The 19785-nt window shown below is 31.6% G+C and overlaps 1 protein-coding gene across 3 annotated transcripts in view; it reads left to right on the forward strand.

The window, feature by feature from the left end:
- LOC126891744 (zinc finger protein 271-like) overlaps positions 1-19785 on the forward strand; it is a 235120-nt gene that overhangs the window by 111349 nt on the left and 103986 nt on the right. The gene's annotated exons all lie outside the window — the stretch shown is intronic.

Consider the following 19785-nt stretch of genomic DNA (forward strand, 5'->3'; position numbering starts at 1 on the left):
GACCCACATTTTCATTTAAAAAAATCATCCATTACGTCATCACACCAAGATGAATGACGTTACTAGTATGATAGATATCCCAAAAATTATAATTTAAATATAAAAATCGACATGTTTAGGGATTTATCTCCAGAGTTGCCCATTCTCGAGAAAATGAATTTATTACAACTCAAACGGCCTCACTATATTTGTTTATAAGCAAAAAATTGTTTATATCCTTAAAACAGTGCTGAGGCCGCTTAAATAATCCGATTTTAATTTTGTAAAGTGTATTGGATTGGTAAAGTACCTCTCGATATGTAAAAAAATTAGCAAACATCTAACAGGTCTACGTTTTGTTCAGAAAGTTTTTAAAAAATTTGAACTTTTTCTAAAAAAATTTAGATTGCAAAAATATTATGCAAAATCTATTATGTCGATTTTAATGAAATTTGGTGGACGGATTGAGTATGTAGTAAGAATTTTCTAAGTAAAATACGAAGGTTTTAAGTGCAACCAAAGTGGTTGAAAAACATTGAATAAGAAGAGGCTTATTTTGCCCTCTTATTTTGTATTTATTGCTATTTTGCAGAAAGGATAATCATTTAAGATATTTTATATTTTATACCAGTCGTGTCGTTATCATACAAAATTCAATTATCTTTATTTTATTTACCAATGACTTTGTTCCAAAATGAATCGTTTTTCAAGAAATGAAAGTTGAAAAAAAATGGATGTTTTTCGAAGTTTTTAAATATTTAAATTTTTTTAATAATGTTCCAAACATATTTGAGAAGGAGCATAAGTCAATTATAATTACTGAAGTTGTCACCTAATTTTATCTGCAAAAATCGGAATGCCACCTCTCACATCCGCCTGGTCTATACAGTATACATAGTATCCATACACAGTATCCATAGTAGAAATCGAAAATTGCAATGTCATTGTTTATTTAATAGGTCAGTTTGGCTTTGGCATTTAATATACTTGCAAATATTTTTCTATAAAAATGTCTCGTTTTGGCACTGAATCTGTAGTGTAGAGTCAATTAACACGTTGACGGACAGTGCGTCAAATGTATAAGCAAGTTTTTGACACTATTTTACAAATGATTTACAAGACGGAGAGCTAGAGCCGAAAAATCATCGTCATAAGTAATATGGGGTTTGGCATGTGAAATGTGTCTATTGTATTGTAACGAAAGAGTTTCGAATCGGCGCAATAAACAGTCCCCGGCTTGGGAGAATTCCAACCGTCGGAATAACAGTAGCCGTGACGTCACAGAAGCGACGGCGCTGTGAGTGAAGATCTCCAGAATATTCATTAGGCCGAGGGATATGTAGACATTTCGAGAACAGGACCTATTGGCTATTTAAGCGGAGCGCGCTGTTATTAGAGTTTAGTCTTAAGCTAAAGTTTGTAAAGTAAACTTGTATAAATAAAAAAATAAAGTCGTATATAAATTACGAACCGCTAGTTTTATTGTAATTAGAAGTAATTACAGTAAATAACCGCTACAGTATATTGATAATTATGACCCCTTTCAGACTGACACCTTAGTGGATACAGGACGTAGCAATAAGGGATGAAAGGGGAAAGTTAGTGCAGTCATTAAAGGTTTTCACCTCCTATTTTGTTAAATCTCCATAGATTTGCATGAAAATTGGTGACTAGTTAGAGCATACCTCAAGAAATAAAACTGATTTGGTGCCAACTTGCACTTTTACCCTGGTGGTGAATACCACCCCTTCCGGCGGGTGAAAACAATTTTATTAAAAATAACCCCACAAATCGATAGAGGGACAAATTTTAAGTAAAATTTGTTTTATCATGGTATTAAAATAAATCAATACTTTTTGAGTTATTAAAGATCAAAGACTTGTCTATTTAAGAGCATATATGCGTGAAGTTAGGGATGATAAATAGAACATATTAATTAATTATTGTATGTTACAAAAATATTCTTTTTATATTATTTCGATATTTAATTGAATTTTTTCTATCAATATAAACTGAATATGTCCAGAAACTGGGGGTGTCCAATAATGGGTACATTTGAATATTCGAATACACTTTTGATAAATTTATAATCGAAATAATATAAAAATAATATTTTAGTAACATACAATGAATTAATATATGTTCTTTTTATCATCCGTAACTTCACGCATGTGCTCTTAAACAGACAAATCTTTGATCTTTAATAACTCAAAAAGTATTGATTTATTTTAATAACATGATATAACAAATTTTACTTATAATTTGTCCCTCTATGGATTTGTTGGTTTTTTTTAATAAAATAATTTTCACCCCCGAGAATGGGTGGTATCCACCCCAGGGTAAAAGTGCAAGTTGGCACAAAATCATTTTTATTTCATGGGGTATGCTCTAACTACTCACCAATTTTCATGCAAATCGATGGAGGTTTAACAAAATAGAAGGTGAAAACCCTTAAAGACTACACTAACTTTCCCCTTTCATCCCTTATTGCTACTGGTGTTACTATGTGCAAGGGTTGGCTGATTTTGTGTCCTTACTCCTAGCACTAATCCTTCTCTGTTTTAAATGTAGAAGGGTAGGGGTAGTACAAACAAAATAAGGGCGGTACAATCCAGTAGTAACGCAGTACAAACGAAATAGCCTATTTTTGACATTCAGATGGCAAATAATGCATAGTAGAGGGGTAGCATGTCACTGGCCCCCCAGGCCAATCTAGACGGGTGGGGGCGGTACAAACAAAATAAGGGCGATACAATCCGATACTAACGTAGTACAAACGAACATACCCATCCCGGACCCCCCGCACCAGCCCCTCCAGGCAGATTTAAAAGGGTGGAGGCAGTACAAACGAATGAAGGGTGATACAATCCAGTACTAACGCAGTACAAACGAAATAGCCTATTTTCGACATTCAGAAGGCAAAAAGTGCAGAGTAGAGGGTAGCATGTCACTGCCCCCCCCCCGGCCAATCTAGACGGGTGGGGGCAGTACAAACAAAATAAGGGCGATACAATCCGATACAAACGAACATACCCATCCCGGACCCCCAGATCGAAAAAGGGGGGGATGACATGTCACCAGCCCCTCCAGGAAGATTTAAAAGGGTGGGGGCAGTACAAACGAATGAAGGGTGATACAATCCAGTACTAACGCAATACAAACGAATGAGCTTTTTTTTGACCCTCAAATCGAAAAAGGGGGGGATGGCATGTCACCAGCCCCTCCAGGCAGATTTAAAAGGGTGGGGGCAGTACAAACGAATGAAGGGTGATACAATCCAGTACTAACGCAATACAAACGAATGAGCTTTTTTTTGACCCTCAAATCGAAAAAGGGGGGGCTGGTGACATGGACCTGTATATTAAGCCAATCTGAAATAGACCAGTGCAAATAGCAAAAAAACAATAAAAAATTAATAGCAGGATGAGACCAATTCCAAATGAAAGTACACATATTAGATAACATGTGGAACATTTTTCACCAAATCTGGATGAGGGGAACATGGGTTGGGGGAGCGCTTTTAGGGGTGAAAACGGTTAATTACGATTTGCGGCAAAACGGCACATCCTATCGAAAAAAGTTAAATCGCAAAGTTGTAGGCAATAAAAAGATCTACAACTTTTGTGAATAAACATTTTTCACATAACCTCAAAATATCCGAGAAAATCGGAAAATTCGATGTTTTTGATTTTATTTTTTTTTTTTTTTCTCACTGAAAAAAAATATTTTTTTTACCAGATATGGTGGAAACCTACCTGTTTCTGTCCCAAACACGCCGTAATTTTTCTGTATGAAAATATTTTTTAAAACTCTTGTTTTTTATGTTTAAGGGAAAATGTAAGCATTTTGTCAATTGAAAAATCTCCCGAAATTTTTTTAGCTTTTTTAAAGAAGTTGCCATTTTTTTTGTTTATTGAAACCTCTATTTTCTGATGGTGTAAAAAAACATATACGTTACTGTGAAAAATTTTGTCACAAAAGGCAAAAATCGGAAATTTATTTTCAACCTCTCACAATTTTCAGATTCTCAGACGTAATATAAGTTGCATAGCGAGCAGGAACCAACGAACCTCTGTTAAAAATTTACTACACTAATGCCGTTGTCTGTGATTTTTAATTTTGTGAATAAATTATAGTTAAAAGAAAATAAAAAAAAAACACGCTTTTAAAGCACTAAAAATTTAAAAATAAAATATTACTAGCTTTAATTTTAAAAGTTATTTTTAAATTTTTAGTGCTTTAAAAGCGTGTTTTTTATTTTTTTTAAACTATATTTTTTTTTTAAAGTCGGCCTACTTACCTATAAACTACATTTTTTTTTAAACTTTTTTCTCATGAACCAAATTAAAAGTCGCAACTACTTTTTTAACGAACAAGTTTATTTAATACAAAAGAAAGTAATTATTATAATTTTAATGGCCAATTTTTCATCAATTAATAAAGTTTTTGCTTCTTTGATGGCATTTCTTCATCACATTCGGTAATGCTTACAGATTCTGCAGTTTCCTCTATGCAGCTTTCCGCAGCTATGCAACTTACATTACGTCTGAGAATCTGAAAATGGTGAGGGGTTGGAAATAAATTTCCGATTTTTGCCTTTTGTGACAAAATTTTCCACAGTAACGTATATATTTTTTTACACCATCAGAAAATAGAGGTTTCAATAAACAAAAAGAATGCCAACTTCTTTAAAAAAGCTAAAAAAATTTCGGGAGATTTTTCAATTGAAAAAATGCTTACATTTTCCCTTAAACATAAAAAACAAGAGTTTAAAAAAATATTTTTATACAAAAAAATTACAGCGTATTTGGGACATAAAGAGGTAAATTTCCACCATATTTGGTAAAAAAAAAATTTTTCGCAAAGTTGTAGGCTATAAGAAGATCTACAACTTTTGTAGATAAGCATTTTTCACATAACCTCAAAATATCCGAAAAAATTGGAAAATTCGATGTTTTTGATTTTATTTTTTTTCTCACTGAAAAATTTTTTTTTTTTTACCAAATGTGGTGGAAACTTACCTCTTTATATCCCAAATACGCTGTAATTTTTTTGTATAAAAATATTTTTTAAAACTCTTGTTTTTTATGTTTAAGGGAAAATGTAAGCATTTTTTCAATTGAAAAATCTCCCGAAATTTTTTTAGCTTTTTTAAAGAAGTTGGCATTCTTTTTGTTTATTGAAACCTCTATTTTCTGATGGTGTAAAAAAATATATACGTTACTGTGGAAAATTTTGTCACAAAAGGCAAAAATCGGAAATTTATTTCCAACCCCTCACCATTTTCAGATTCTCAGACGTAATGTAAGTTGCATAGCTGCGGAAAGCTGCATAGAGGAAACTGCAGAATCTGTAAGCATTACCGAATGTGATGAAGAAATGCCATCAAAGAAGCAAAAACTTTATTAATTGATGAAAAATTTGCCATTAAAATTATAATAATTACTTTCTTTTGTATTAAATAAACTTGTTCGTTAAAAAAGTAGTTGCGACTTTTAATTTGGTTCATGAGAAAAAAGTTTAAAAAAAAATGTAGTTTATAGGTAAGTAGGCCGACTTTAAAAAAAATATAGTTTAAAAAAAATAAAAAACACGCTTTTAAAGCACTAAAAATTTAAAAATAACTTTTAAAATTAAAGCTAGTAATATTTTATTTTTAAATTTTTAGTGCTTTAAAAGCGTGTTTTTTTTATTTTCTTTTAACTATAATTTATTCACAAAATTAAAAATCACAGACAACGGCATTAGTGTAGTAAATTTTTAACAGAGGTTCGTTGGTTCCTGCTCGCTATGCAACTTATATTACGTCTGAGAATCTGAAAATGGTGAGAGGTTGAAAATAAATTTCCGATTTGTGCCTTTTGTGACAAAATTTTTCATAGTAACGTATATATTTTTTTACACCATCAGAAAATAGAGGTTTCAATAAACAAAAAAAATGGCAACTTCTTAAAAAAGCTAAAAAAATTTCGGGAGATTTTTCAATTGAAAAAATGCTTACATTTTCCCTTAAACATAAAAAACAAGAGTTTTAAAAAATATTTTCATACAGAAAAATTACGGCGTGTTTGGGACAGAAAAAGGTAAGTTTCCACCATATCTGGTAAAAAAAAAATATTTTTTTTCAGTGAGAAAAAAAAATAAAATCAAAAACATCGAATTTTCCGATTTTCTCGGATATTTTGAGGTTATGTGAAAAATGTTTATTCACAAAAGTTGTAGATCTTTTTATTGCCTACAACTTTGCGATTTAACTTTTTTCGATAGGATGTGCCGTTTTCCGCAAATCGTAATTAACCGTTTTCACCCCTAAAAACGCTCCCCCAACCCATGTTCCCCTCATCCAGATTTGGTGAAAAATGTTCCACATGTTATCTAATATGTGTACTTTCATTTGGAATTGGTCTCATCCTGCTATTAATTTTTTATTTTTTTGGTCCATTTTAGAGCTATCTGCACTGGTCTAAAAGTATTTCGCGCATGTGTGTGTCTAATCTTCGGCGCGCGCACTTCGCGGTTCGTCTCGTGATTGAATAGTCCGAGAGCTCGATACATCACAGTTTGGTACATTCCAACGGAATATGGACCTAGTTACTCGATAGGAGTAATACTAATAGAAAGTAAAAAATGTATACCATTTTTATTCAGTTGCAATGCGAAGGCAAAACTGTCTTATTTTCACTTAGTTCAGAGAGCACAAACCAGCACTGTAAATCGACGATTTTCGCCTCTTATTAGACTTATTTCGCATCATCAGAAAACTTTGACTTTTATTTAGCAGATGTCGCTAGACACCAGTGCCGGATTTACCACTAGGCCGACTAGGCCTCGGCCTAGGGCCGCAAACAAAAGGGGGCCGCAGCGTTTTGTAAAAAAAACTTTTTTTGTAAAAAAAATTTTACTAATTGAATTGAAATCAGTAAACAATTTTTCAAATTAGAGAATGGTATTCTACTAAACACATGGTACGATATTTTACAACGTTTTGACAAGTATAGCAAAACATTTGAAAAAACTGCTACAGACTTGAATGTGACTTTCAACATACAAATCTCTAAACGAGTACGCATTGAGTCTGAGAGACAACTTTGATTCCTATGAAAAAAGAAGAAAAGAGTTGTCTAAAAATGAAACCTATATTATTGAAATAAAAAGACGCCCGAAAAGAAAAGCTCTCCCTGGCGAAGACAAAGGAGATGAACCCACTGAACCCCACATTAATTGTAAAGAAGACTTAAAGATTAATACATTCAATGTTGTAATTGACAGGCTTTATCAGAATTAAATGAAGGTCCGAAGATTATTTCAGTCTTAATGAAGAATTTGGATTTTTAAACAACTTATCGTCAATTTCCAATGAAGAAATCAGGGGAAAAGTTTCTATTTTGACTAAAAAGTATCGAATCGACATAGATGGTGACTTTGGAGAAGAGTGTGTACAGTTCAAAGGCTTTGTTGAAGGTATATTTGATGAAGAAAGAGAACCTCATGATAACAAGATTACCAAGCCTCCGAGGAATACACTTTTGGAGTATCTGAAACTCATTCATGAAAAACAGTTAACAACATTATTTCCGAATATGGACACGGTTTTGCGCATTCTACTATGCATGATGACATTTAATACATCTGGAGAAAGATCATTCAGAATGTTGAAAAGAATCAAAAACTACTTGAGGAAATCGACTTCTGACAAATATTCTAGATTGTCTAGTTCGGCTAGTTTTTTTCAAATGCTGAACTTTTTCAAGCCAAAAAAGCTAAAAAAGTGAGTGTTTGAGTTTAGATATGAGATTTATTACAAGTATGGAGTGGAGTGAGTGTTAATGTTAATCACTAATCCAACTTTGTCAAAATTAAGAACATGACAGTATAAGAGAATAATGTGAAAATTTAACGATCTAGAAATTTATTTGTTGTATTCTTAATATTTTTATTTTTCAGTACCGTAGCCTATTACTAGTACAGTTCATATTATTTTGCTTGTTCTCTTATTTATAATGTCTTTTCAACTCGTCTTTTTTATTCTTTTGTTGTCATCTGTACTTTTCTCTCCGGATGAAACACATGATATTTAATTTTAACAATTAACTGCAATACTAATTTAGAATATAATAATTTTAGCAATATTAATAATTTTACAAATAACTGCTGTTTGCTAACATTTTGAATTATACATATAATATTTTCTATCTTCTTCTTAAAGTGCCTTCTCCATTACTGAAGATTGGCTACAGTAAATTGCTCTCTATCTTGAGCGGTTCTTAGTATCGAATGTGTGTCCATGCCTGTCCAGTCTCTTAGAGTGCGTTTACTAAGGAGACCAAAGGATGGTATCCTAGCCTAGAGCATGGTATCGTACTCTTCATATTCGTGAATCCTCGCATTTAAAATAATGCATTTATTTTACATAGCAATCGATAATACAGTTTCGATCGCCAGGTAAAATAAATACATTATTTTAAATGCGAGAATTCACGAATATGAAGGGTACGATACCATGCTCTAGGCTAGGATACCATCCTTTGGTCTCCGTAGTGAACATACCCTAACGTTCTTCAGCCAGGAGCATTTTTTTCTTCCTGCACCTCTTCTTCCTTCCACTTTCCCTTCCATTGTGAGTCGTAAAAATTATGTCTTTCTCCTTTGTAAATATGTCCTAGATAACTCGTTTTTCTGTTTTTACGATATTTAGGAGTTCTATCTCAGTCCCCATTCTTCTCAGCACCTCGACCTCGTTGTTGGTCACATGTTCTGTCCAAAAGATCTTCAGCATCCTACGAAAAACCCACATCTCAAAGGCTTCTATAAATATAGAAATCTTTCTATACGTTTTCTTTTTAGAAATTTCTATAAATATAGAAATTGTTGTTTGAGCTGTTTTGGGGTTTTAGCCGTAAACCAAGATTATTTAATTAGTTAATATAACATTTCAACCTATTTATGTACCGTATTCAAATAGAACTTCAAATAGTATTAGTGGAATTTCTATTCACTTATGTTTAAATAAGTTATGCTTTATATAGTTATGCTTTGTATGTTGTACCAATTTTAAAAAGTAAAATTAAAATAAACGTTATGTATTAATATGAAATGTGCTTTATGCTTTAATTACATAATCGTGAAGTTCTCGGGGGCCGCTCGGGGTGATTTGGCCTAGGGCCGCAAATACCCTAAATCCGGCACTGCTAGACACCTACTACCATCACGTCAGTTGCAATACGAAGACTAGCTCGCGGAAGATTTTCACTTGGGGCAGAGATAAGCAAACGTCGAAAATCGCAAACGAAGCATAAGCAAACGAAGAGGCGAAAATCGTCAATTGAGAGTGCCGATTTGCCCCCTCTGAATAAAAATGGTATACATTTTTACTTTATTAACATTTTATCTTCAATTGATTGACCATTTTTAATAATGACAAAACTAAACACATTAATCTTTACTGACAGTTGTGACCAACGTAAAAATTTCGTATATTCCTTTGTTTTCTCTTCTAGTAAAATGTTTATAGTTTGTTTTTATTTTAGGTTTAACCCAGGAAGAGAACAAATTGAAAATAATTGAACCATTACATTTGTCTCATAAAGGAAAGTATACAGGACATCACATTGAAGGAAAAATACTAAATAAAAATATGAATGTTGAGACTGGGCAGAAACCTTACACATGTCAAATTTGTTTCAAGCAATTTACTGCAAAAGGTAATTTAAAAACACATTTGAGACTGCACACTGGAGAAAAACCGTACAAGTGTAAAACTTGTTTTAAACAGTTTAGTCACGAAAGTAATTTGAAAGCCCATTTTAGAGTGCACACTGGAGAGAAACCTTACAAGTGTAAAATTTGTTTTAAGCAATTTAATCAAGGCAGTAATTTGAAAATACACTTAAGAGTGCACACTGAAGAAAAACCGTACAAATGTGAAACTTGTTTTAAACAGTTTAGTGAAGCAGGTAATTTCAGAAATCATTTGAGAGTGCACACTGGAGAAAAACCGTACAAGTGTGAAATTTGTTTTAAACAGTTTAGTGAAGCAGGTAGTTTGAAAACACATTTGAGATTGCACACTGGAGAAAAACCATACAAGTGTGAAATTTGTTTAAAGCAATTTATTAAAGCAGATGATTTGAAGAGACACAATAGAGTGCACACTGGGGAAAAACCGTACAAGTGTGAAATCTGTTTAAAGCAATTTAGTAATGCAGGTGATTTGAAAAGACACAATAGAGTGCACACTGGAGAAACACCGTACAAGTGTGAAACTTGTTTTAAACAGTTTAGTAAAGCAGGTAATTTCAGAAATCATTTGAGAGTGCACACTGGAGAAAAACCGTACAAGTGTGAAATTTGTTTTAAACAGTTTAGTGAAGCAGGTAGTTTAAAAACACATTTGAGATTGCACACTGCTGGAGAAAAACCGTACAAGTGTGAAATTTGTTTAAAGCAATTTACTGCAAAATCTACTTTAAGAGCTCATTTGAGAGTGCACACTGATGAGAAAAAAATTCACATTCACAAGAATTCACAAAAATACACATAAAAAAAGATTCACATAAACTTAATTTCACATATACAGTAGGTATATGGTGCAAATGAAAAGAATAAATTCGTAATTTCACTAGCTGCCGACTTTAAGGGAAAATCCCGAAACAGGTCAATTTTTATTTTTAAATTGTAATTTTTTGGCATATATATCATACTAGTGACGTCATCCATCTGGGCGTGATGAAGTAATCGATGATTTTTTAATGAAACTAGGGGGTCGTGAGCTAGCATATTTGAAAGGTTATTCAATTATCTATTCAGTAATATATACATTAATATAATTGTTTATACAGGGTGGCAAAAAAAGTTGTTTTTATTCAATTAATTGGCAAAAAAAGAAGAAGAATGTACCTATGTAATTTATTTAGATTAAAATATAGTTATATATTAATAAATCTATTTTAAATTAAATAAATTACATACATTCTTCTTTTTTGCCAAATAATTTAATTAAAATAACATTTTTTGCCACCCCGTATAAACAATTATTTTTATTTATTTTATTTAATCAATTAAGCCCATTCGTACCTTTCGGTGTTGGGCTGTTTACAACTAGTTCAATATCTACATTTCAATATATTTTAATAATTATACAATACTTATTTTAACAATACAATTTGAATGCATATAAATTACTTATTTGACCCATCTTTCTGTCCATATGTTTTAATCTTGTGGTGCTTCTTTGATACTTCTTTTCCATGCTGTTCTATTTTAAGCTAATTGTTTTGTCATACTCCATTGCAGTCCTCTCTTCTCTGCTTCTTGTCTAACTTGTTCTTCCCATCTCATTTTTGTCTATTTTACCATCTTCTTCAATAATTGTCTCTAAGTAGTTGTAGCTGTTTACTTGTTCCAACACTTGTCCTTCTACCTTAATTTTTATCACTTTTTTATAGTTGCCATAACCATTGTTTTACTTTTATCGGTGCTTATTTCCATGTTCATTTTTCTTAGTTCTTTTATATAAGTGTTTATTATTTGTTGCAGTTTCTCTTCCGTGTCAGCTAACAATACCATATCATCTGCAAATAGTAATTCTTGTATTTAGATTCACAATATCATGTCTTTAGATTTCTCCTCGCATTGCTTTATTGCGTCATCTAGTACCATTGAGAAAAGTAATGGACTTAGTACGCAGCCTTGTTTTAGTCCTATCTTTGCCTGGAATTCATCAGATTCTTGATTGTGTGTCCTTATTTTTATTTTATTATTTTTATACAAGGCTTTAATTATTTCTATCATATCCTTTTCTATTCCATTTTTCTTTAACCATTTCCATATAATATATGATATAAGATATTATCTTCCCTTCTTATTCTATCAAAAGCTTTTTTCAGATCAATAAAGCATATATGTATCTCTTTGCCTTTCATCCCTAGTTTTTCTCCTATTTGTCTCAATATGAAAATCAGATCTTGGGTACTCCTTTCTTTTCTGAAGCCATGCTGGGATTCTTCTAATTTTATTTCTAGTTTTTCCCTTAGCCTTTTTTCAATTATTCTATTGAATATTTTGGCAGGAACGCTTGTCAATGTAATACCCCTATAATTTTCGCAATATATAAACAATTATATTAATGTTTATATTACTGAATAGAGAAATGAATAACCTTTCAAATAATCTGGCACATGACCCCTAGTTTCATTTAAAAATTTATCGATTACGTCATCATGCCCAGATGGATGACGTCACTAATATGATATGTATGCCGAAAAATGACAATTTGAATATAAAAATTGGCATGTTTCGGGATTTTTCCTTAAGTCGGCAACTTGTGAAATTACGAATTTATTACTTTCATTTGCACCATACTGTATGTCTGAAATTAATTTTTTTATGTTGAACCCATCACCACCCCATGATAAAATTTTTATATGTTATTAACAACAGTACTATGTATTTGTAGGAATATTATGAAAATTTTAAATTATGTACTTTTTGGAAAAAAAACTTAATCAAAATATATTTTTTTGTTTAAAAAAAAACTTGTTTACGATAACATCATGTTATATATTATTATATCACTGTAAAGAGTTTTAAAAATAATTACACTTTTATGAAAAGAACTTTTTTTTATATACATAACTTCCCTCTGTGGCTCAGTGGTAAGAGCGCCTAACCTTTGGATCGAAAGTTCCGAATGGTAGTGAGGTCGAATCTCACGAGGTTCAGAGATTTTTTCATTTATTATAAATTAATAAATGAAAATAAATTCTGTCCTTGTGGGATCGGTACTCACCGGAGGGACCGTAGACGTTCGGATACAATTAGCGTCTCTTTGCAAAGACAATGACGTCGACTTTGCAAAGTAACAAGACACTTACTCAACACACACACTACACATTACACCTGAGTTAGTGATAAGTTATACACTTACGTGGCTAAAGGTTCTAGTTCTAAACCAAGGCCAGAATCGGAGAAAAAAAAACTTGTTTATAATAAAACGTTTTTATTATTTATAGGAGAGAATATAAAATAATTTTTGACGATATAAAATGCTTAAAATTCCAAAAATTACACTAAAAAAAAGTACTTTTAAATAAAATATGAATTTTTAGTAGGTGTATTAATTATAATTCCAAAAATTACACTGGTATAAAAAAGTACCTTTTATATTACCACGGCTGTTTAAAATGGTATATATAATATTTATATATAATAATTAACTTATAAAATATGAATTTTGAGTATGTATATCAACTTTTACTTATTTATTAAAAAAATTTAAAAAAGATACGCAACAGCCGTGTTCGAACTAGGGAACTCTCGATCTGCAGCTAATGCCACTGATCCACCATCAATTTGTAGATATCGATTTATTACCGTACTTTAAAATATCATTGCATTAGTCACATTTTTAAAATAGTTTGAAATAAAGAAAATCGATTCATCCACACCGGATGATTGATTAGTGGGATAAAGCTCCTTAGATCCGGTATAGTAATAGATAGCAATAAAAGTTAATAACAAAAATTGTAGCCAACTTTGATTACAGATTGATAATCAGTAATCGTAAATTGTCAGTTTTAGATAATTCAGTCATGGCTTACCTAAAATTTGGAAAGATTTAGACCCGTAATTAATAATTTGCTCTGAAAAATGAAAATATCTCGAAAACTAATAAATTTAGACATAGAGAATGTTATTTAAAAATTAAAGTACGGTAATGGTACTTTTCGACAGTGATATAAAATACACGATGTTTTATTTAAAATTACTGAGGAAATAATGGACTTGCGTTTTGACTCACCCTGTATTTAATATAAATAAAAAAATATAGCATCAGTAAACCATTGCCATTGTGCTTATTTATATTTATACAAGGAGTTAAACTTGTTACGATTTTCATATAAAATTGGTTATAACTTTCTAAATACCCTGTATACCATACTAAACCTTTATATTTTTGTAATGGAGAAGTTAGGAGGATTTCGAATATAAAATAAATATAGGGTGTTCCATTTAAAAACATAAGTTTGGTCTGCCACTATGTTATCGAACACCCCGTGACATTCTAACTAATTTTGTAATGTGAAGCTCAAAGTTGGCTACAATTTTTGTTATTGATTTTTATCGCTATGCATTACCATAACGGATCTACGGAGCTTTACCCCACTAATCAATCACCCTGTATAATATCAGTTAAATATTTTTTTTTGCAATTCTGAACTTTTTTCGCAATTATATTAACAATAAATGAGTATATCAAACTTTGTAATAGGTCGTTTTAAAGCTTTTTCCATAAAATCGAAGATATTTTTACATTGTATAAAAAACCATAAATTTCCCTATTTTCCATTGATTTGAAAAAAAAAGTGAAAAATATCATTTTTTGACACTTAATTGTTTATACATAAAAATGGCCGCCAGATCCTACGCAGGAAATAGTTACAATTTGCTCTTATAGGTATTACCTGTCGAAAAAACGCTTCAGTACCCTGGCTGTTCCAAGTGTCATGGAAAAAACATTATTACCCTGGACTATAATATTTACTAATAGAAAATAAAAATGTATACCATTTTTTTTTCAGTTGCAATGCAGAGGCAAAACTGGCTTAATTTTCACTTAGTTCAGAGAGCGCAAACTAGCGCTCTAAATCCACGATTTCGCCTCTTATTAGAGGCATCATCAGAGAGGCTTGCTTATCTCTGCCCCAAGTGAAAATATTCCTCGAGCTAATCCTCGCATTGCAACTGACGTGTTGGTAGTAGGCGCCTAGCGACATCTGCTAAATAAATGTCAAAGTTTTCCATCCTAATAAAAATATTTTTAAAAGATATTTAATCGAAAAACTTATTGGACCATTTTCCTGGCAATCCCTCCATGGCTTCTAAAAATTGCAAGCCAGTTGGATGCTGCAATGATACTCCAGGGAAATAAGGCAAAAATATACCATGTTCGGGACACTTGAGCAGCCAGGTTGCAAATAGGTTTTTTGGGTACTATATACCTAATACATTATTGGGACCGTGCAAGTTCGGCAAAGCGGTCCTCTTTTTGGGTCCTCTATTTCTACGCTCTGTACTTTTTTTCGCACTTTTAATTATATTGGCCAATTATATTAGTCCTGGTTGCTGGATAATTGTCAAGACCATAGTCCAAAAAAATAATAAGAAGAAAAAATAAGATGCAGGTTATGTTTAGCAAACGTAAACAATTGTATGTAGTAAATAAAATCAGTTATTAAAATGCAGTACTGCAAGCAAAATACAATTAATTAAATTTACCTTTATATAATAATTGCATATCATATCAATATTGTGGAGCAATATATAATTTTTCTGCGTCAATGACAGAAGGTATGAAATATACGTCAATTTGACAATTTCAATTGACAATATGAATTATTTAAGATAGATGCAATATTTCTCCGCGACTCGCGCACGGTCGTTTCTCGTTTCCCTTTCCAAGTACTTGCACACCGCGAATACATACAAAAATGCCCGTCACAGTTCGGACGAGAAATTTAGTTATTAACAAATTAGTGTCAGAAATGGCAGTTTTTTCGTTTAAATCGCTACGGGTAAAAATAGGGTAATTAAATATCTTATTTATACTATTATTCTTTTAGTAGATGAGCCAAGGTTTAAAATGGCAGTTTTTGAATTTCGGTTCGATCATTTGTTGCTTCAGAAATTGCAAAATAAAACAAAAATTTCTAAAATAAAAAAATTGCTATAACTTTTGCGAAAATGACCTTACGACTTTCATATTGCAAGAAAAGTTGAGGCAAACAGTCCGTATAATGCACAAAAAATTTTAAGACGATTCGTCAATTAGTTTAAATTTTATTCAATTTGTTTATCCCAATGAGCTTTTTTTTCGCAATATTATTGTTCAGAAAATAGTAATATAATAGCAATTCTGTGAAAACCACATGAAAGAAGAAAAGTCATGATTTCAAAGTGTTTTAAAAAAATCATTAAAAAGTCATTTTTATCATTCCGAAAACATTTTACTAAAGTAGGGTCATTTTTAGTTCATAAACAATTTGAATAACTTTGTTAATATTGACTGTAGATTAAAACTACTTTGGGATTTGAAAATCTGGTATTTTTATACGAATTTTCAAAAAACACTTTTTGCCTAGGTTAATTACAGTCAAAGTTAGCCACTTTTTTTATTTAATTGACAGCTACTTGGTTTATAACAATTAAGCAACCCAACTGGCGCCATTTCGGAGTTGAAGGTATATAGTTTATGTGTAAAAGTTTGAGTAAACTTTAACAGAGTTGTTAATAAAGCTTTAAAAATAACGTTCTAACGAAATCGATTTGTGGTCGGTGGAAATGAATTATTAAAATCCGTGCACTCAAAAAATGAAACTGATTCTTCAAACATATGCTGCAATTAATATCTCCAGAGCTTGTTGATGGATTTTGATCATAATTTTTTTAAACTGTATGTACTCGTAGTCTTGTAGAGTACGTTATGTACGTAAATCCCCACCTAACATTTCAAAATGTTAGGGGGAGTTCCCCTTATCACTCAGGGATATGAAAAATTGATTACGACCGATTCTAAGACTTACCGAATATACATATATAATTTTATAAAAATCGGTCAAGCGGTCTCGGAGGAGTATGACAACTAACACTGTGACAGGAGAATTTTATAGATGTAAATATACAGATGGGTATTAACAAATAGGGGTTGGTGATGGAAAAGTGTAAATTAAGGGTTGTATCTATTTTTTAATCCTACATCATATAAAATTAAGATAGACAATTTTGTCCAAAAAAATAAAAAAAGATGTCAGGGGGGCAACCCCCCTTGTAACTTATGGGTATGAAAAATAGATTAAAATCTATTCTCAGTCCCATAGGATACACTTGTAAAATTTCATAAAAATCGGCCAAGCCGTTTCGGAGTAGTATGGTAACTAACACTGTTACAGGAGGATTTTATGTATATTGAAGTAACTGTGAATTAAATAATAAAAGTGGCTAACTTTGACCGTAATTAACATAGGCGAAAATTTTTTTTGAAAATTTGTGTAAAAATACCAGCTTTTGAAATTCCAAGGTAAATTTACTCTACAGTCAATATTAACAAAGCTATTCAAATTGTTTTCAAGCCAAAAATGACTCTACTTTAGTAAAATGTTTTCGTAGTGACAAAAATTACTTTTTAATGATTTTCTTCAATAAATTGAAAACAGGACTATTGTTCTTTCATGTGGTTTTCACAGAATTTCAATATAATTATTATTTTCTGAACAATAACATTACAAAAAAAAGCTGTTTGGGATAAACAAATTGAATAAAATTTAAACTAATTGACGAATCGTCTTATAATTTTTTGTGCAGTATATGGACTCTCTGACTCAACTTTTTCTGAAATATAAAAGTCGTAAGGTCACTTTCGCGAAAGTTATAGCAAATTTTTTATTTTCGAAATTTTAGTTTTATTTTGCAATTTTCGAAGCAACAAATGATCGGACCAAAATTAAAAAACTGCCGTTTTAGACATTGGCACATCTACTAAAAGAAGAATACTATAAATAAGACATTTAATTATCCTATTTTTACCTGTAGCGATTTAAACGAAAAAACTGCCATTTTTGACCCTTATTTGTTAATAACTAAAATTCTCGTCCGAACTGTGACGGGCATTTTTGTATGTATAATGTATTAGGTATATAGTACCCAAAAAACCCATTTGCAACCTGGCTGCTCAAGTGCCCCGACAAAAACCTTATTTCCCTGGAGTATGAAGACAAGAGGGAATTCTAATTAACTATTTATATGGGAAATTTGAAATTAGAAATTCTAAAATTTGCAATTCACTACCCCGTCTGTACAGCTTGGTAAATTCCAAGGGAAAATGGACCTATAGTTACACGATAGGAGTAAAACTAATAGAAAATAAAAATGTAGGTATACCATTTTTATTTAGTTGCAATGCGAAGGCAAAACACATTTTGCAAATTTATACAGCTTTTTATAACTTTTATCGTTTTTAACCCTTGCCAATTAAATATCAATTATTCAATATCTTCAAATTAAACAGAATCATAACAGATCCGTGGAATAGGCCTACTGAGGAAACCACGTTAAAAAACGCGCTAAGTACATACCTCAAATACTCAAATAGGTGGTGTGGAATCGTGTGCGCATATTATGACGATTACAACTTTTTGAATCGTTGTATCTCAAAAACGGTGTCTCTTCGGGAAAAAAGTACTAAGACATTTTGTATAGATAATTACCTAATCTACGTTTTTTGTTAGAACTAATTTTATGATAAAACTTACCGTTTCGCTGAAAATCGCTAAAAATTATATTTGGTGACCTTTGACCTCGCGTAAATTTTTTAGCTCGGGTCGGATTTATGAGGACTTTTTAGATTTCATTTATGATGGTATTTTGAACAATCCTGACAATTTTCTGCTTGATGGTAATTTTTGTAACCTCGGATGTGTAAGTTGACCGGAGTAATAAAGGTAAATTATTTTATTACACTTATACCCTGCACGAGTTTTTCTTATTTCCACGAACCCAGGGCCGCCGCTAAGGTGTTGGCCGCCCATGTGCAACTTAATATTTGCCGCCCCCTTCCAACACTTTAGAAATATATACATACTAGTACCTATTTAAAGAAATGTGCAGAAGGTGCATAACAATAACCATTTGTAAATAGGTAAATACTTGAACATTTAGACTAATATCCATGATCCAATATAGGTGTCTCAATATCATAATTTAAACGTCCATTTAATTAAAATAAACCTTAAATATACAACATAATACATCAAGTGAAGATTTTATGTCAAATTTTGGACTTTGAAGGATTTTGATAACCACGTTTATTTTACTTACTTAAAATACCTTGCTAATAACCACACAACATATGAATTTCCAAATTTTATTTTTACCGGATTTTTAAAGTTCTTGTATTCACATCCCTTTTGTTATTATTTTGCAATTTTTCTAAAGCATCATAATATATTTCACTTCTTATAGTCGGTTCGCTAAACTCAGTCACAACTGGCTAGTGATTTTTGTAAGTAATTTTGCCAATTTGGTAAAATTGGCAAAACAGTAATTACTAAATAGTTAATAATTACTAAATAGTTAGTAATTTTGCCAATTTTGGTAAAATTGGCAAAAAATTATCTACTATATAAAAGCAGTAGCCAGTTGTGTCTGAGTTTAGCGAACCGACTATATCTGGGTTTTTAACGGTGCGGTTGCATCTATCCCACTCTCCCATTACGTGTCCTACAATGGTTCAATGTCAACTTTGGAAGGTGCTTTAATAAAATGTTCCATCGAATATTCGAAGAAGAAAAAATACATAGTTCCTGTAAAGTACTAAAAAATTCCACCGACTCAAAACTTATTTTTATTACTGCATCATTGACCGCCAGATTTAAACTATGCGCAGAACAGAAAAAACTATAAATGATAAATGAAACTCATTTTAGTATTATCAGGTAATAATAATAATTATTGTTTAGATTATTAGAGTTTAGAATTATAATTATTTGTATCATTACTATTTAATTATTTGAATTTGTTTTTGTTTAAAAAAAAAGTATTATCATCAGTAGCCTGCTTTTGGCCGCCCGTGTGCGATGCACACTTTGCACACATGGTAACGGCGGCCCTGCACGAACCAGTCAAAGTAAGCCGCCCCCAACCGGTGGCTTGCTCGAAGTAGAGGGGATAAATTAAACCTTCACTTCGTTCACTGACACTGGAGTAAAGCTTTAGGACTGTGAAATTTGTTTAAAGCAATTTAATACATCTCAT

The sequence above is a fragment of the Diabrotica virgifera genome, chromosome 9 (assembly GCF_917563875.1).
Source record: "Diabrotica virgifera virgifera chromosome 9, PGI_DIABVI_V3a".
NCBI classification, from domain to species: domain Eukaryota; kingdom Metazoa; phylum Arthropoda; class Insecta; order Coleoptera; family Chrysomelidae; genus Diabrotica; species Diabrotica virgifera.